Source organism: Ostrea edulis, chromosome 1, assembly GCF_947568905.1.
Source record: "Ostrea edulis chromosome 1, xbOstEdul1.1, whole genome shotgun sequence".
Taxonomy (NCBI): Eukaryota; Metazoa; Mollusca; class Bivalvia; order Ostreida; family Ostreidae; genus Ostrea; species Ostrea edulis.
In genome coordinates this window covers 12,151,491-12,169,743 of record NC_079164.1, presented here as the reverse complement: position 1 = coordinate 12,169,743, position 18,253 = coordinate 12,151,491, and the positions used below count along the sequence as shown (strand labels likewise).

General features: G+C 34.9%; 1 pseudogene; it reads right to left on the bottom strand.

The window, feature by feature from the left end:
- Nucleotides 1–8,622: 8,622 nt before the first annotated feature.
- On the bottom strand, nucleotides 8,623–9,989 carry LOC125655774 (uncharacterized; annotated as a pseudogene).
- Between the last annotated feature and the right edge of the window lie 8,264 nt (nucleotides 9,990–18,253).

The following is an 18,253-nucleotide window of genomic DNA, read 5'->3' as shown; positions in this document are numbered from 1 at the left end:
GCTAATATAGCATGTTCTACATATGATCAAATTTCTAAATCAAGGCAGTCTACTGACAAATAATTTGCTGTTATAAGGGTGTCCGGGTAGTGCAGAGGTAGCGCTCTTGCTTCTCACCGCTGTGACCCGAGTTCGATCCTCGTGATAGGCAGTGGTTGTTTGTGAAAGTGTATGGCGGTCGCCCGCTCGGACGTGTGGGTTTCCTCCGGGTACTCCGGTTTCCTCCCACATAAATGATAGATTGATGTTTTTCGCCACACTCAACAATTTTTCAGTTATATGGTCGCCCAATTTTATTTGGTGGAAGAGAGAACCCAGGTACAATGTACCTGGGAAGAGACCACCGACCTTCTTTAAGTAAACTGGGAATTTTTCTCCCTTACCGGCACGAGCGGGATTCGAACCCGTGTCGACAGAGGTGAGAGGCCGTGTGATTTTGAGCGCGATGCTCTATCCACTCGGCCACGGAGCCCCCCCCCCCCCCCCAGCTCAAACATCCGTGCATCAAAGGACCCCATTGGAAATAAGCTTAGCTTTCATGGGTTATCCTTGGTATTTATTTATGTTTGTATGTATGTATATACCGAATAAATATTTATCTATTTATTTTACATGGAGTTTCAACAGTCTCTCATAAAGACATGTATAAAGGCATTTCGCAAATTCTATGTGGTTAAATGATCTTGTTTGCAAATAAAGTCTGTTGATGGGCCGAATGTTGTCTGGTGTGTTCATACCAGTTATTAGTCTGTGGATTTCATACTGATTTTGACTACGGGTTACTCCTTTTATGTGATAAAGACAAAGATTTCACATGGGGTGTGACCGGTAAATAGGGGATGTCTATTCCTTCCAGGCACCTGTCCCCATCTATAGTATTTCCAAAGGGTTCGTGTTTGCTATTTTTCGATTTAGTATTCTTTTTTGCATTTTTATGGGATTTAGGGGAATGATCACTATTCATTATCATCACATTTTTTATTGTAAGTAATTACTATTACCCATGATTAGATTTGTAAAATCACATTTCTGTGTATTTCTGCATGTATGCTTCCAAAAGCACGTACGATGAAGCACCTGGCAGAGATTTTTTTTTCAAACTACCACCCCTCCTTTTGAATTGGGAAAATTTAGCGACATTTTCCTCAAATTGGGAAAAATCATTCATAGTAAATTGAAATGGGAAAGATGCATAAAATTATCAAATACATTTTTTTGTTTGAGGTTTATTTCAAATCTGATTTAAAATCATAAAATAGATCATTAAGTATGTATTGGAAGTCACACTTTGTATAGATATCATTTTAATTACTTTTTCTAAGAAATACTTATTGTCTGATTTTATAAAGAAAATTATAAATTATTAATTCACGAGCATTTGTACACATAATCTTGTAAATATTATATTAATAATCAAGTTTCCAGAATTCTCTCCTGTTTGTATTTTTCGGATTTTAGTAAAACCCTTTACTGTTGGCCACTTCCTGTTATTAGCCTGACCCTACATATATAATGGCGGTCAAACTAAATATTGTCAACAATATGGCTTAATGTGTATCTGGAAACTATATACTTCGCTGCATATCTGCTTATATGGATGCCTCTATTGTTTTACATATTCTTTACAAAACCGTTTGCATGTGCAGTGGTTTGGAGAATAAAACTGAAGAAAAAACGTATTTACTCTGTCAGCAATATAAGGTAACCTTTTTTTTTTTAAATGGCCAAATTTCCCTAGATTTGAAATTGGGAAACACACACACACACACACACACACACATATATATATATATATATATATATATATATATATATATATATATATAATTGGGGGGAAATAGCTAATTTTAGTGAGGGGAAACAGCCGAATATCGGTGGCATTTTGGCCCCCAAAAAATCACTGCCTGATTCACATCTAGTTCTGTGTATGCATCAGAAAGCATGTATAATGAACCTTTTGGTTCACATTTGTCTCCGTGTATGCTTCAAAATGCACGTACAAAGACGCCTCTGGTTCACATGTTTCAGAGAGCACATACAACGAAACCTCTGGTTCACATTTACCTCTGTGTATGATCCTAAAACACGTACAATTAAGCTCACTATGATCATGCAAGGTGAAGATAACGAACAGTGATCAATCTCATAACTCCTACAAGCAATACAAAATAGATAGTTGGGCAAACACGGACCCCTGGACACACCAGAGGTGGGATCAGGTGCCTAGGAGGAGTAAGCATCCCCTGTTGACCGATCACACCCGCCGTGAGCCCTATATCCTGATCAGGTAAACGCAGTCAATCATGATTCGACAATGAGGAATTGTTATGGAGAGAACACTATTGTAAATATGCTTTGAATAAAAGCCATTGTTTTCAAGTTGTTAATTCGTTATTAGATATCTTAGACATAATTCAGAAATCTTATGCATTAAAATATCAATTTTGGTGTTTGATAATACAAGTTAATTTGCATCTTTCAAGTTATGATGTGCATACGAAACAGAAAACTGAAAAGGGGGTTTATTATTACTATGGATTTAAAACGAATGGGGCACAATATTGCCTCAATCGTCTCAAACTTAATTCTTTTTATTCACTGGCGCATTATCGTTTGTTCAAGCTTCACTCCTTGTCGATATGCATAATCGATGAAAGTAATGGTCCATGACGCTGGAAATATAAATTTGAAAAACCGAAAATTACTGTTCTACACACATTTACTGATCAGCTGATCGTGATAAAAGTCTCTCACTTAAAAAAGCCGACAAAATTAATCGGTTTTATGAAGCCTAGTTGTAGGCTAACAGTTGATCGATTTCCTTCGAAATAGTGAGTTATGTCCAAGACATGGTGTTATGTCGATATCGATGATATCAAATCGATGTCGAATCATGATTGTCAACAAAGTATCCGTTGCAAACATTGTTAAACAATTCTTTATGACTGTCCTAGCTACTATCATCGTCGCAAACCACGGTTTTGAGTCCACTCACGCTCCCTCATGATGATGTAGATAATCGAATAGAAGCACCCGTGGGTAACCGACGATGAGCTACTATTTTCTTTATACTTGTGTATAAATTTCGCTATGTTGCACTAAATGAGTTCCCCTTACTGTCGATATCGACGATATCGTATCGATATCGAATCGTTACCGTTTCAAGATTTTGTTGTGACATTCTACCAACTATATTTCTTCATTGTTGTTTGTCTGTTTATAAATTTAACACTGACTGAGATTCCCTTGTTGTCGATATCGTGCCGATATCGAATCATGATTGTAAAACAAATGGTTGTGCATGTCCTTGCCTGCATCATTCTGATAATTGTACAGATGTTTAGGTAATTTGCATTAACAAAGTATCCCTTGTTGTCGATATCGAACCATGATATTTATAAGTTTTTTGTGACCATCCTTGCCACTGTTTTTTTTTTTTTATTTTTATTTTTTTATTTTTTTTTTTTTATAGATGTGCATGTGTTTAAGCATTCTAAATTGATTAAGTTTCTATTACTGTCGATATCGTCGATATCATGTCGATATCGAATCAGGATTGGTAAGCAGTTGGTTGTGAAGTTTTTTGCTACTGTCCTTCTTTGAACTTGTGCTTATTATTAGAAATATCGCAGTGCCCAAGTTTTCCTTATTGCCGATATCGTCCATTGTGTTGTCCTCGCTAATGTTTTGCAGAACTTTCTGTGCGTTCCCGACAGCTTCAATGATGATCATTGGCCAATCTGTGTACCTGTCCTTTTCCTTTTCCAATCAGCCCTATAAAATCATATATACATATGATTCGGCATCGATTTGATGGCAGAATTCTTAATAAATTCACGAAACACGATCGATATCGATACAATATCGGAACAGTTTTGTCGATATCGACAAAGCACCCAGCGTCATTTATGATGATTGACTTCAACAACAAAATCCATACAACTTTCGATATCGATACGACATCGAACCGATATTGCCGATATCGTCGATATCGACATGATAGTTAGTCTATGGTAAATTTTCAATATTAATTATTTCACAAATATCAGTCAATTACAAAAACTCCATATGGTTGATATCGAAACGATATCGACACGACATTGTCGATGTCGTCGATATCGACATTACACTCGGTCTTGGACATGTATGGATATAGTAAACTACTTGTATCACTAGATAGTTTAACTTGAACGTAACGTATTACGAGGTGTTTGCTGCCAGGAATTTCAGCTGTTGAGAAATTGGACCTAGACTTGTCACAAAATAACAAACGTAAAAGTAAATACATGTAGAAGTGGACATAGTGGTTGAAGAAACCAGCTCCCACTCTTAGGATAGCATTTAACATGTTTAATCTGTTATTGTTTATATGTAATTCTGATTCAGACATTTTTGTACTTGTTATTAGCAATCATGATATGGTGCAAGGTGAAGATAACGAACAGTGATCAATCTCACAACTTCTATAAGCAATACAAAATAGATAGTTGGACAAACACGGACCCCTGGACACACCAGAGGTGGGATCAGGTGCCTAGGAGGAGTAAGCATCCCCTGTTGACCGGTCACACCCGCCGTGAGCCCTATATCCTGATCAGGTAAACGGTCAAAATCAGTGTGCCAAGAACGGCTTAACAATCGGCATAAAACACGTCAGACAGCATTTGACCCAATGCGAGGTTGTATTGACCAACTAGATCGTATACTACTAATTGTATTTACATGTATGTATCCTAGAGTGGTCAACTCATAAGTTTATAAGTATAAAACTGACTAATCAGAATGGCTTATGAAGGTGATTCAAGGGGAAATAACCTATTTTGAAGTAATTATCAGGTCTATTTTTGTTTCATATGGGGGTCATAACATAATAATATATACATGCTATACACATTTCAGTTGCTTGTGGATCTTGTTCATTTGAGTTAAATCTGTAACTTACATGTAGAGCTCTCTGTTATTATGAAGCTGAATAAATTTTCGATAATTCTTTTAATCAAAGTAGAATACTGTTTCGTATAAATATTTGAATATTTCATATTTCAATTTAGGCTAGAGGCATATGATAAAAATGACAACTTTGGAAAACAACCTGAAAGCATAGATAGAGAAGAATATCTTATGAGTTTGTCAGACCATTCCTTATATAAAGATTTAAATGAAGACGGTGTATGCATTGAAATAAAGTTGTCAACTATTGAGTTTTACCTCAAGCAAGTGCATAAAGACATTGACAAAACGGCGGAAAATTTGTACAGAATAGATTCTTAAAGTTCATTAGGTTAGCATATTATCAGAATATGTACTTTTTCAAGAGTGAGTGCCGTGCACAAATGAAAAAGAATGCGTCATATAAAATTGATGTGTATATTGATGAAGATGGATGTGTGATTGAAACCCAATGTGAATGTGCAGCTGGCATGGACCCAACAGCCCATTGTAAACGTGTGTGCAGTATTGCTTGCTATATTTAAGTTTTCATCTGCAAAGGACATCCTAACTGAGGAGACGTGCACACAACGTATTCAAACACTTCACCATTGTAAACAGTAGTCTGGGAGCCCAATACAGTCTGTAGATCTTCCCCTAGCAAGACGAGATTTAAACATAAACTTTGATCCCCGTCCAAACAAGTTCAAAAAGAGAAAAGGTTACAATGATGATTTTAGGAATGTTTGCATTAATCATTCAACAATAAACAAATTGCACATATTTCAACTATTCTCTCCAGCAAACACCTATGCAGTAGACCTTGACCATGACTACAGTTTTGTTAAGTGTTCAGATATGAGGTTAAAAGAACAAAAAATTTCAAAAAATTCTTCTGAGGAAATATGAGTTTGAGAGAGAGACCATTGGTCAATCTAAGAACAAACTTTGGTTGACTGAAAGGTGTAAACGGCAGCATTCCTCAAGATTCGGACGCATATGTAAAGCTACAGATAAAACTGATCATGAAAAATTGGCCCGATCTTTGACCATGTCATAACAGATTCATGCTGCACCAATACTTCATGAATCAGTAGCTCTGGCTGAATATGAAGAGATCACTGGCAAAGTCACCACAAACTGTGGAACATTTGTCAGTGAAACTCATCCATTCTTGGCAGTATCCCCTGATGCCTATATTAAAGAAACAAACCAACTTGCTGAAATAAAATGTCCCCTTTCGTCAAAAAACCAAATGATTACCCCACAAACTGTGCCCTATTTGAAGATCATAGATGAGAAGCTTACATTAGATCCTGTCCATGATTATTATTTCCAGGTACAAGGTCAGCTCTTTTGCTTCAAGAAAAATGTATGTGACTTTGTTGTTTACACATTTAAAGATATGAAAATTGTTTGTGTTGAGAGAGATGAGAACTTCATCTCTGAAATGAATAAGAAACTTGAATGCTTTTATGAATTGTACTTCAAAACTGCAGTCTTAGAAAAGTTCTACTTCTATCAATATTATGATTACTCATTCTGAGTGATCATCAAATTTCCACCCATTGAGTTTAACTGATCATAGACCAGAATGTTAATGATGTCAGACACATATGGTGTTGGGATCATTTCAAGTTTGTTGCAACTTATGTTTATTTATAATTTGCATACAACTATCTGTGGGTATGATACATGTATTTATTTGTAATTATCCATTATGTGACTTTGATTATTTTCTACGTAAATGTTTGTGAAAAAACTTTAATAAAACACATCTTCACTTCTATGATTTTCTAGTTTGACATCTGCCATGCTAGGGATGCATTGACTGAAATATATACAATATACAGCAAGTCATTCCAATCATACTTGAAGGAAATTATTATTACATGTATGTAAATTGTTAGAATAGCAGGTACTGCTAGGAATACAGTGAATAAATCATTTAGATCAATATAGAAACAAGAGATGTTTGTAAAACACATATGCCCCCATGGTGCAAAATTGAAAAGGGTTATGCACACACACATCATTTAATTGAGAGTAGTATCATCAATTCAAAATATTGAGCAGACAATATCTTCCTATGTCAAGAGTGGATTGACCATGTGACCTAAAACTCAATAGGGGTCATCAACTCCTGAAGATATACCAGTGTACCAAGTTTGATGTCTGTCAAGCAAAGGGTTCTCAAGATATTGAATGGACAGTATATTCCTATGTCCAATTTGACCCTTGACTTTTGACCATGTGACCTTAAAATAATTAGTAGTCATCTTCTCCTGAAGATGTACCAGTGTACCAAGTTTGATGTCTGTCAAGCAAAGGGTTCTCAAGATATTGAGCAGACAGTATATTCCTATGTACAGTTTAACCCTTGACCTTTGACCATGCGACCTCAAAATCAATAGGTGTCATCTTCTTTTGAAGATGTACCAGTGTACCAAGTTTAATGTCTGTCAAGCAAAGGGTTCTCAAGATATGGAGCAGACAGTATATTCCAATGTCCAGTTTGACCCTTGACCTTTGACCATGTGATCTGAAAATCAATAGGGGTCGTCTTCTCCTGAAGACGTACCAGTGTACCACGTTTGATGTCTGTCAAGCAAAGGGTTCTCAAGATATTGAACGGACAGTATATTCCTATGTCCAGTTTGACCCTTGACCTTTAAACATGTGACCTCAAAATAAATAGGGGTCATCTTCTCTTGAAGATGTACCAGTGTATCAAGTTTGATGTCTGTCAAGCAAAGGGTTCTCGAGATATTTGACAGACAGTATATTCCTATGTCCAGTTTGACCCTTGACCTTTGACCATGTGACCTCAAAATCAATGGGGGTCATCTTCTTCTGAAGATGTACTGGCGTACCAAGTTTGATGTCTGTCAAGCAAAGGGTTCTCTAGACATTGAATGGTCAGTATATTCCTATGCCCAGTTTGACCCTTGACCTTTGACCATATGACCTCAAAATCAATAGGGGTCATCTACTCCTTAGGATATACCAGTGTGCCAAGTTTGATGTCTTTCAAGCAAAGGGTTCTCAAGATATTGAGCGGACATTATATTCCTATGTCCAGAGTAGATTGACCCTTGACCTTTTGACCTGAAAAACAATAGGGACCCTCTTCTTCTCATAACTAACCCACATATGAAATATCATTATCATCAAGTGAATGGTTCTCAAGATATTGAGCGGACAACACATGATCTACAGACCGACCGACCGACAGGTGCAAAACAATATGCCCCCTCTTTTTCAAAGGGGGGGCATAAAAATATACACAGTATTCAATATTTTTAAAGGTACATTATACCTGTTAACATAAGACCTATAGGCCTTATATGTCACCTGAGGATACATGTAAGTTTAAAGTATCACTTGTCCCAAGATCTACAAAATCTATAATTCCCTATTCTGCATATCTAAGCTAATCTTTAATATTCATCAACAGTATAAAACGAGATGTATTCTTAGAACACAAATGCCCCAGAAGGTGTACATACTGATGAAAGACTTTACATAATATTATATAATTTTATATATACATATCTACTTGACAATGCGTTAAGTTTTTCTTAAGATGTGCAACTGTAGCGAAGATGATTGAAAATTGGTTAGTTTTAGCTAAGGCCCTTGGGGTGCAAGAGTTCTGAAATTTACAATGCCCCCCCCCCAAAAAAAAAAAAAAACCCTGATCAATTGTTGATAGATGGTGACGTACAAGAACCAATAGCAATAGGTCACATGTTTCAAGTGATTAGGCATGTTTAGGGACAATGCATGGTCTGAAGTTACACAACATAAAGCAGCAGAAAATAATCTCAGATGCAAGTTTTGTCTCAGTGGTATTAAGAGTTTGTGTCAAAATCTTGTATGTCTTGGCCAATCCAATTATTCTCTCGATGTGCACTCGCTCACTTGATATTTTTCTGTCCCTTTGCACTGTTTTACCAGACATTCTGTTTTTGTTTCTGAAAAAAGTTGGAATATTAATTGTCACATCATATGGTGCAAATATGTCCTGTACATTAAACCCCTTATCTGCCATGATGCTGTCCCCTCGATCACACAAGGTAGTCAACCTGGATCGTTCAACTATCTGATGATCCGATGTAGATCCTCCATAAGCTGGAGAAAGGTAGGACATTAATCCACCAGGTGCAGCACCAGCCAAAACTTTAATTGTATTTCTGTTCTTGTAGGTGGAAAACGTACTCTGCTGGGCAACCGGTGGTTTTAGCTTCTTGATTGGACACTGTGCCATCAATGATTACCCTGGTTGAAGGGAATTTGATGCGAAAATCTGTGGGACAAAAGAATCTAACAACATCTCTGTCTGGCCACAAATCTATCTCCCTCCACTGACAGGACATGAAGTTCATGAAAATTCAGAAATACTGAACAACCTGCTAAGCTCAAAATTTGTTTTGTATTGCCGAAGTTTAATTACTGTCAAAAAGAATTGATCCTAAATGCTCATGTTTTTCACTTGAGAATACAAATAATTAAAGTGATAAGCACTTTCACCCAAAGTCTGTAACACAAAAGTGAAATCATGGTAGGAAGAAAGACCTGTATAAAACTTGATGCCTGCATTATCATTGGTGAACTTCTCAATACTAAACATTGGCCTGGTTGGAGTCTGGGTGGCAGTGCATCTTGTCACTGAAAAGAATGGCTGTGGTTCCACTGTTTTGCTCTGACAATAAAGGAATTGAGGGCGATTCCTGTTCTACTACTATTTCATTGAAGGATTCATTAACAGGAGAAAGCTCAACAGAAGTGGTCACAATGGATTGATTGCCGGCATATTCTCTCCCAGATTCTTGACAACTCTCTGCACTCTGCTTCCAAGAAAACACACTGGGAATAGCATTTTCCTTCAACTGTTTTCTGAGAGGTTTAGTACCTGCCTGTGAGTGTAAATGTGAACATTTTATTTCAATGAATTTACATGTAAATCCGAATGATACAATAATGTTATATTTATATTGTCATTAAAATATATAGATTCCAATATATACAGCATGTACTTTGGTGGAGGCACAGGGCATATTCCTCCTTAACCAGAAATGACAACGTGCATGATTTATTTAGTATGGAAAGAAGTAATGCTTAAAGTTGAATATGTACTGTTTTAATTTTGTAATCTGGATGTATAAAAATATTCATATGACAAATGCTTAGACAAACAAAGCATATTGAATGAACTTGTTAATTTTCAAAACAAAAATTCAACAAAACTTTTTGTTAAAAATCATGTACTCTTGTCTTCATAAGCCCTGGGTGGGAATCGAACCCACAAACCAAAGTATCTACCAGTAAATATGTTGACAATCATTTAAATAGTAAATATGTCTGTATTTAAATATTAATGTAATGTTAAAAGTAGACTCTTTTGGCATGTTTGAAACACATGTACAAAATCAAGATACTTGCACACATATTGCTGAATAAAATTTTGAATTAACACTTCCCGCTATCCTTCAAGTTAACTTCATCTTCTCGGGTCCATAGGTATTGAAGGTAATGGTATGCAAACAATTAATGAAGATTGTAGAACTGCAGATCTAAGACTTGATTGATTTTTAATTCCTGCCAGATACAGAGTTCTTTCGTAATAATGTTAGAACTTGCAGATTGATAGTGGAACCAAGTTAAATGAATTTTCATAGATGCATGTATATTACTAGCACTTTTCCAAATAACATTAAAATTAAACATTACGGATAGTGTTGCGAGTCTAATGATTGAAACTCAAAACTTTGAATGTGTATAGCATGTAATGAAACATTTCTGTTCAGGTACATAGTATAATATTATGTGAAGTATTCATATAGAAATAATATTCTGTACAGGAGAATACAATTTTGCTTTCCTCAAAACTTCCTTGTTACAAAGTTTTATAAAATAAAAGTGATACAATGACATCTGTTGGATAATATGCATCATTTATCGTTTTGACCGAAGAGTCAACGTTTAGGTCTATAGAGCTACGTTTTTTAACACGACAATGTGTTACGTAATCGTAATGGACAGCTGATTGAGCAACATTTGAAGATGCTGTATTTCGATAAATTTGCAAGCTATAATAAAATGAAAATCAAAATGTAGTTAGTACTAATAAATCGCCAACAAACCTCAGTTACAAAAGCTATGAATAGTACCAAGACTGGTGATTTGAATATAATCTGATTCACGGAAATGCTTCATGCACATGAGACTAGTGGCCCCGGGTTCCCATAACTTCCCTCCTTTTTCTAATATCCTGTTTAATCGCTATCAGCCACTTTTTCCTTACACTTTCGTTTCTTGGGAATTTGTGTCCACCTCTGTTATGGCATTCAGGTACACAGCAACAAGATGAAGGCATAATCTATCGAATTGCGAATCTCGATGATCATAAACATAAGAACGGATGGACCGCAATATTCGCAACCATCTACTTCCGCCGCAAGGGAAACAATCGCAAAAATGTAGGCCATTATAGGTTTAATCTTACATTTGATCGTTGATTCTTCAAACAAGAGTACCGCAAATGGTACATAATGCGCCCATTAAATGCTTACATAAGGTGTTTTTCTTGTGCTATAATTTGTATAACTTTGCTTCAGGTAGTATCAGCCATCATGATGCTGTGACAAACTTTCATATGAACAAAGGGTCTTACCTTAAAAATCGAGATTTCCTCAATATGGACAAAGTTCAACAACCTGTAATTTTTTTCAAAAATGGAAGAAAATCAAAATCCTTCCCCAGATGCACATCTTCAATACCTACACAAACACTCCACAAAATAAGATGGTCCTCACTTGAAAACTGTGGGAGGAGTTGGGCGGACAAATTATGTACCCTCCATAGAATATTAATTTCCAAGTAGACTAAGTTCAACAACCTGTAATTTTCTCAAAAATTGTAGAAAATCAAAATCCATCCCACATGCATATCTCAGTACCTATACAAATACTCCACTAAATAAGAAGGCCCTTACTTGAAAACTGTGGGAGGAGTAGGGCGGACAAATTATGTACCCTCCATAGAATATTAATTTTAAAATAGGCCAAGTTCAACAACCTATAATTTTCTCAAAAATTGTAGAAAATCAAAACTCATCCCACATGCACATCTTCAATACCCATACAAACACTCCACATAATAAGAAGGCTCTCACTTGAAAACTGTGGGAGGAGTAGGGCGGACAAATTATGTACTCTCCATATAATAATTATTTCCAAATAAAGGGGCAAAACTCCTGGAAGAAAGGTCGAAATGGATCAAAATTGCAGTATGATCTGGAGTGACCCACAAAGAAGCTACACAGCAAGTTTCAGCATGATATGTGAAAGGGAAATGAAATTATAAAGAGAAAACCCTGAACGGACGGACGTACAGACATCGCTGTACCATAATATGTCCCGTCTAAAGACGGGCGTATAATAATATATCTTAGTAACAAATAAAAATGATAAAATAAGTATGTTGCAGTATTAATGAATTTTTTTTATCAATTAGCAAACATATACCGGTTATCCACATCAGAAAATAGCAATTCTCCTTAATTAGCATTATCAAAATTTCACAAAAACTGGCTAAAACGATACAATAGTATTCATAACAATTTCATGAAACTGTTTCTTTAAAAAATATACAAAATGTTAGTGAAAAATAAAGGAAAGCTTTCGCATAATGGACTTTATGAATAATTCAATGAAAACAAGAGTTATTGCCCTTGTATTCAATATTCTTAAAACATGTAATATTGATTATTCATACATTTGAAATATTTTGACTTTTGAAATATTTTATGGTTTACAAGATTTTTTACAATAACTATTGAAAAGGACTCCAACAAAATGTATGTTCCTGTCATGCACGAATCTTTAAAGGAGTGCACCACTAAGGGCCAATTTTGGCCTATTTTCAGAAGTTGGTAATTTTATGCCCTAATACTATCTAGGGTGTGTACTTTCTATATATAGTAATTATATCCATGTATTACGTATATTTTTTGAGATATAAAGTAGCAAAGTTAGCATGTTTTGCGAGTTCAGGGTTTAACGTTGTCTTTGATCTGCGTCTGATGACGTTATCTCAATTTCTTATGCAGACAAAAATAGTTTAATATACTTTGTTAATCAAAATGCTTTGGATAATTTCAAAAAGTTAATGACACACACACACAAAATTCTTTTCAATAACATCATACAAATATCATATTTAAACACTCTTTACAATTAACGTGTATTTGAATTGTGATATGAAGTAGAAAAATTGGCATGTTTTGCGAGTGGAAGATTTAACGCTGCGCCTTCTATCTGTGCCTAATGACGTTTTCTCAATTCTTGTACAGAGAAAATAATTTAACATACCTTGTTAATTAAAATGCTTTGGATAATTTTTAAGAATTTGTTGATACACACATACAAAAATTCTTTTCAATAACATAATAAAAATATCATAATAAAAAATTATCGTGAATTTAAATCAATTTTGACCATAGCCATCAAAATCCTTGTTTCAAAAGTTAGACTAAGGATGGTTAAATGTGAAGTAATTATGTGCATTTTATTGTACAAAACTTTTAATGGTATGAGCTCTGAATATATATACGATATTTTTTTCTTTTAAACTCATGATTCCCATTCCATGCGTCCCGAATTAAATTATAATCTTTGTTTACCCAAACATCGACCAATTCTGTTTCAAAAACGCTCAGGCATAGATGTATCTAATGAGGTTCCATTAGATATAGAATTATCACCGTCTCTTACTCAAGTCTGATTAAATCAAACCTCTCGTTTCACTCGATATACGGACAGTCGCTACCACGCAGCAACTGTCCGTAAATCGAGAAGTTTGATCAGACTGTCTCTTACTGTTTTTAGAAAAAATATAGAAACATTTATAATTAGCTGTCATTATTTTTAAATACATGTTCTATATACATGTGTATGTATTTGAAAATATATGGATGTATTTTCGTTACCCCCATTTTTTATCCCCTCGTGCATTACATGAACCTATTCTATACCAAAAATATGCCCTCCATACTTGTCTTAAATACAACTTTGTAATACACTGTATATAATCACGGAATCTATCTTTATATGCTTATGTTTGGTTGTACATATCGCTATGTGTATATTGTTTGTATTTCAGAAGGCACCGGGGAAGAATAATGCCCTGTATAATAGGGCTATCTTCTCTTCATAAAACGTTAATATTATTATTACTAATATATTTTATCATTGTTCAAATCAAAATTAAAGAAAAAAGCAATAGAAAACATTTCATTAAGTTATTATTTTAATATATAAGGTAGATCATAAAAATTGTTTTTATGTTGTTTGGTTTATGCGGGTCGAATACCATTAGGCAAACCCCAAGTAAAAATAAAATAAAATGGCAGATGCAGACTTGTGCGTTCGAAACCACTGTTCGTCGTGCGAGTACAAAATCCTGCCGAATCTGAACGCCGAGTTAATGGGTTTGAGGTGCAAGAATGAAGGAATTGTGGTTGAAGAACAAGAACACGTTCATGCGCACATGTTCTCATTCTCTTTAGAGAAGTGGACAAGCGTATTCTACATGTAGAAGTTTTCGTCATTCACGACTCTACGAACTTCTAAATTTTGAGATCGTGTCAAATAAAATCCACAGGTTTCCCCCTATTAATTATTTTGATAGTCGTTCCAGTCAGTAGTCTAGTCACAGTCGATTCTAGTCATGATACAGAGACACTGCTATATTGTATGTACGATATACTTCTATGTTTGGATTAAACTTTTGTTCTGTTAAGTGGTTTAAGATTTAAATAAGATATTTTCCTTATCATTTATATTTGAATAAATTAAATGCAATGTACAATCAATAAACTACTAACAGCTCATTATATACAATAATTCACAACTAAAATCCACTAAAACTGAATCATACAATTAAAAGATTAAATCTGCGGTATACCGTGGTATGTACCGCAGTATTTTGCAAATACCACGGTACCTTTATTTTCTGCGGTACCCAATTCTATTGAGTGGACAATATCTTCCTATGTCCAGAATGGACTGACCGTTGACCTTTAATCATATGACCTTAGAATCATAAGGGGTCATCTGCTCCTTGGGATGTACCAGTGTAACAAGTTTGATGTCTGTCAAGCAAAGGGTCCTCAAGATATTGAATGGACAGTATATTCCTATGTCCAGAGTGGACTGACTTTTCACCTTTTGACCTAAAAATCAAAAGGGATCCTCTTCTACTCATAACCAACCAACATTTGAAATATCATAATGATCCAGTGAATGGTTCCCCAAGATATTAAGCGAACATGTCTGCCGACCGACAAGTGCGAAGCACCCCCCCCCCCCTCCTTTTCTTCTTTGAAAGGGGGCATAAGTAATTGTTTACAGAATCTCATATATATAGTCACATGAATTTAGAAATATGGCTGAAATGGGTTTCCATACTTCAGAAAATCATAAATAACGGTTTTTGATTCATTTTCTTTTAGTCAATGCAATGTGCACTTATAATTTTTCCCCGTGTTGTTTACCTATCTAAAAGCCTAAAATTGTTTTTTTTTTTAATTATCTTACACCCTGTAACTAATCATTATGAAACAGCCAATAAAAATTAACCATAGTGCAATTTTTAAAACTGCCATGATATTATGATACTGTGACTAGCACATGTTTTGTGTACACGTCCTTTGTCACTTGATTTTGTCAGATTTCTGTATGTTGCACGTTTTTCATGGGTCTGGGAATATGCGATTACTTTTGAGTTTTAACTTTCCTTTTGCAATAAACGACTGATGTACTTACCCATCTAAATGCGGCAAAATTTTAGAGAGTTATGTTTGAATTCTCCATTTAGTACCAATTAAATTACTGGCTTTAATTATTGATATGTTTATAATTACCGAGGGGGGGGGGGTGGCGTTATATCGTACCTTGGTACATCATTTTTCGAAGCTTGGGTGATGTTTTGATTATAAAACATTGAACGCTCGCATCGGCTATTTAATTGATATATATAGAGTATTCAAGAAAGGCGAAGACAATGAACAGTGATCAATCTCATAACTCCTATAAAAAGCAATAAAATATAGAGTTGGGCAAACATGGACCCCTGGATATACCAGAGGTGGGATCAAATATAAATATATGTGTGTGTGTGTTACGTATATATCATCCAGAGATAGGTATAACAAGATGTGTTTGTGAAACACAAATGCCCCCCATAATGGCCAATTCCGAAGATGGCCAAGGTCACAAGGGCAAATATATTGGTACCAGTAGAAAGATCTTGTCAAAAGAAATGCTCATGTACAATATGAAAGCTCTAATATTTACCATTTAGAAGTTATGACCAATGTAAAAAAAAAAATTTAAAGTAGGTCAAATGTCAAGGTCAAAAGGTTCAATACCAACGGAAAGATCTTGTAACAAGGAATACTCATGTGAAATATCAAAGCTCTATCTCTTACTCAGTGATTGGGATAAGCAAATTGCTTAATGTGACAATGGCGTGTTACCAGCTAGTGTCAATGTGACATTTCTAAAATGAATGCGCCATATTGAAATTTATAAGACATTTTAAAATGACAAGTCCGAGAGACCAATAAATTATAATCTAAACACTACTGACAGACTGTAATGCGGTGGATAACTTTAGTTTTATTATTTGTGTTAAATTTACGTTTTGTTAAAGTAAGGATTCTCATCGTGATTGTCCGCGTCATCGTCTCGTTTTGTTCCTACAGTGTCTATACTGCCAGTATTGGCTGATCATTAAGGCAAAAATTAAAGTCAGTTTTCCCTTTGTCAGGCATACGAATTTTTTTCCGTGGCATCTCCAGTCCATGCGCATTAAAATTGCAATTTAACGACATTAACCAATCAGATAACTTTTTACTGTTTGATTAGACACTGAGGAAATCTAAGTCATACTTGCGCTTAAGGGTGACGGACCTAATTCGTTTCTACAATAGAGATTTTATTCAAATTTTGATATAAGGTAAAGCATGCATTAATGAGTTAAAATCAATGAAAAAAACAAATGAAAATCGTATTTGATTTTCAGCGGGGGGCGTTTCAAAAGTTGGCTATGAAGAAGTCGTAATTGCAAAGGAAATATAGGGAAATTTCCAATGTGCAATATAAAAGTTAAAATTAAAAAAATTCTACAATAGAGTTTTAATCCAAATTAAAGAATGATTTCAAAAAGACAATAATCTTACTAATTGTAAGAAAAAAAGTATGGGTCATCGGCAATTCTTTTTCAGGGGAGCATGTCAAAGGACGATTTTTGGGCAGTTTTCAAGGAAAATGACATTAAATAAGAAATGGATAGGTTTTCTACTTTTAGTTTCATACTTTTAAAAAATTTCCTTTATACTAAATTATCATATGGATTAGGAAAAAGTTCACCAATCATATATAGACACTGAGTCATTGCATGATATTCCAGGGGTGGTGTCAAAATATGTAACGTATGAACTGTCACAAATTCAATAAATCCGATATAGAGCTCAGTATGCAGATGAAGATAACGGATTTGTATATAGTGTATATGTAATGCGCACATTTTGTTTTCATTTTCTATATCTTTAACGTTTTTAAATAAATTTTAAAAAGTTCAAATGTTTGAATAAAAGCATACATATTTTATATTGATAAGAGATCAAGTACATGACTTATCGTACAGTTTCAAGATAGGATCTAACATGTACTTCAAGTGTCATCATCATTTATATGATTTTTCTGATGAACACTCTCAGAAACAAAATGGACTTTTATTCCCTGAAACATTTTTATAAGTTAAGCTTCAGAGTAGCATAAATTTATTTTAATAAAGTAATTCTTACATTTCTGCATGTACTTGTATTGAATGTAAATGCATATACATGTTTATGTAATACGTGGTACATGTTGATTGGCGATTGCAATCTCAGACATGAGTAACTAAAGCATTGTTCTACCTGAATGTATTTTTCTCTATGTCAAAAGATGCGATAAGCCGACTATTTTCGCCAAAATATATGTATCTCTGCCGTGTGATCGGTTCTATGCTAAGATCTGCGCTAGAGTGGTAGTCTTCAAACTATTCACCGGCAGCATCGATTTTCCGCGCAATTCGGCATTGTGACGTCAAATACAAAGCCCAGCGGCGTATTCAACGTCACAACTATAGCAGCTATTCCCAACATTATGACGGAACGATTTGCTTTGTTGTCAGAAGAGGAATTATTCTGCTTTGGTATAATAATAAAATATCTATCCAATGAGTAGGGGCGATAGCGTGTTTATTGTCAGCC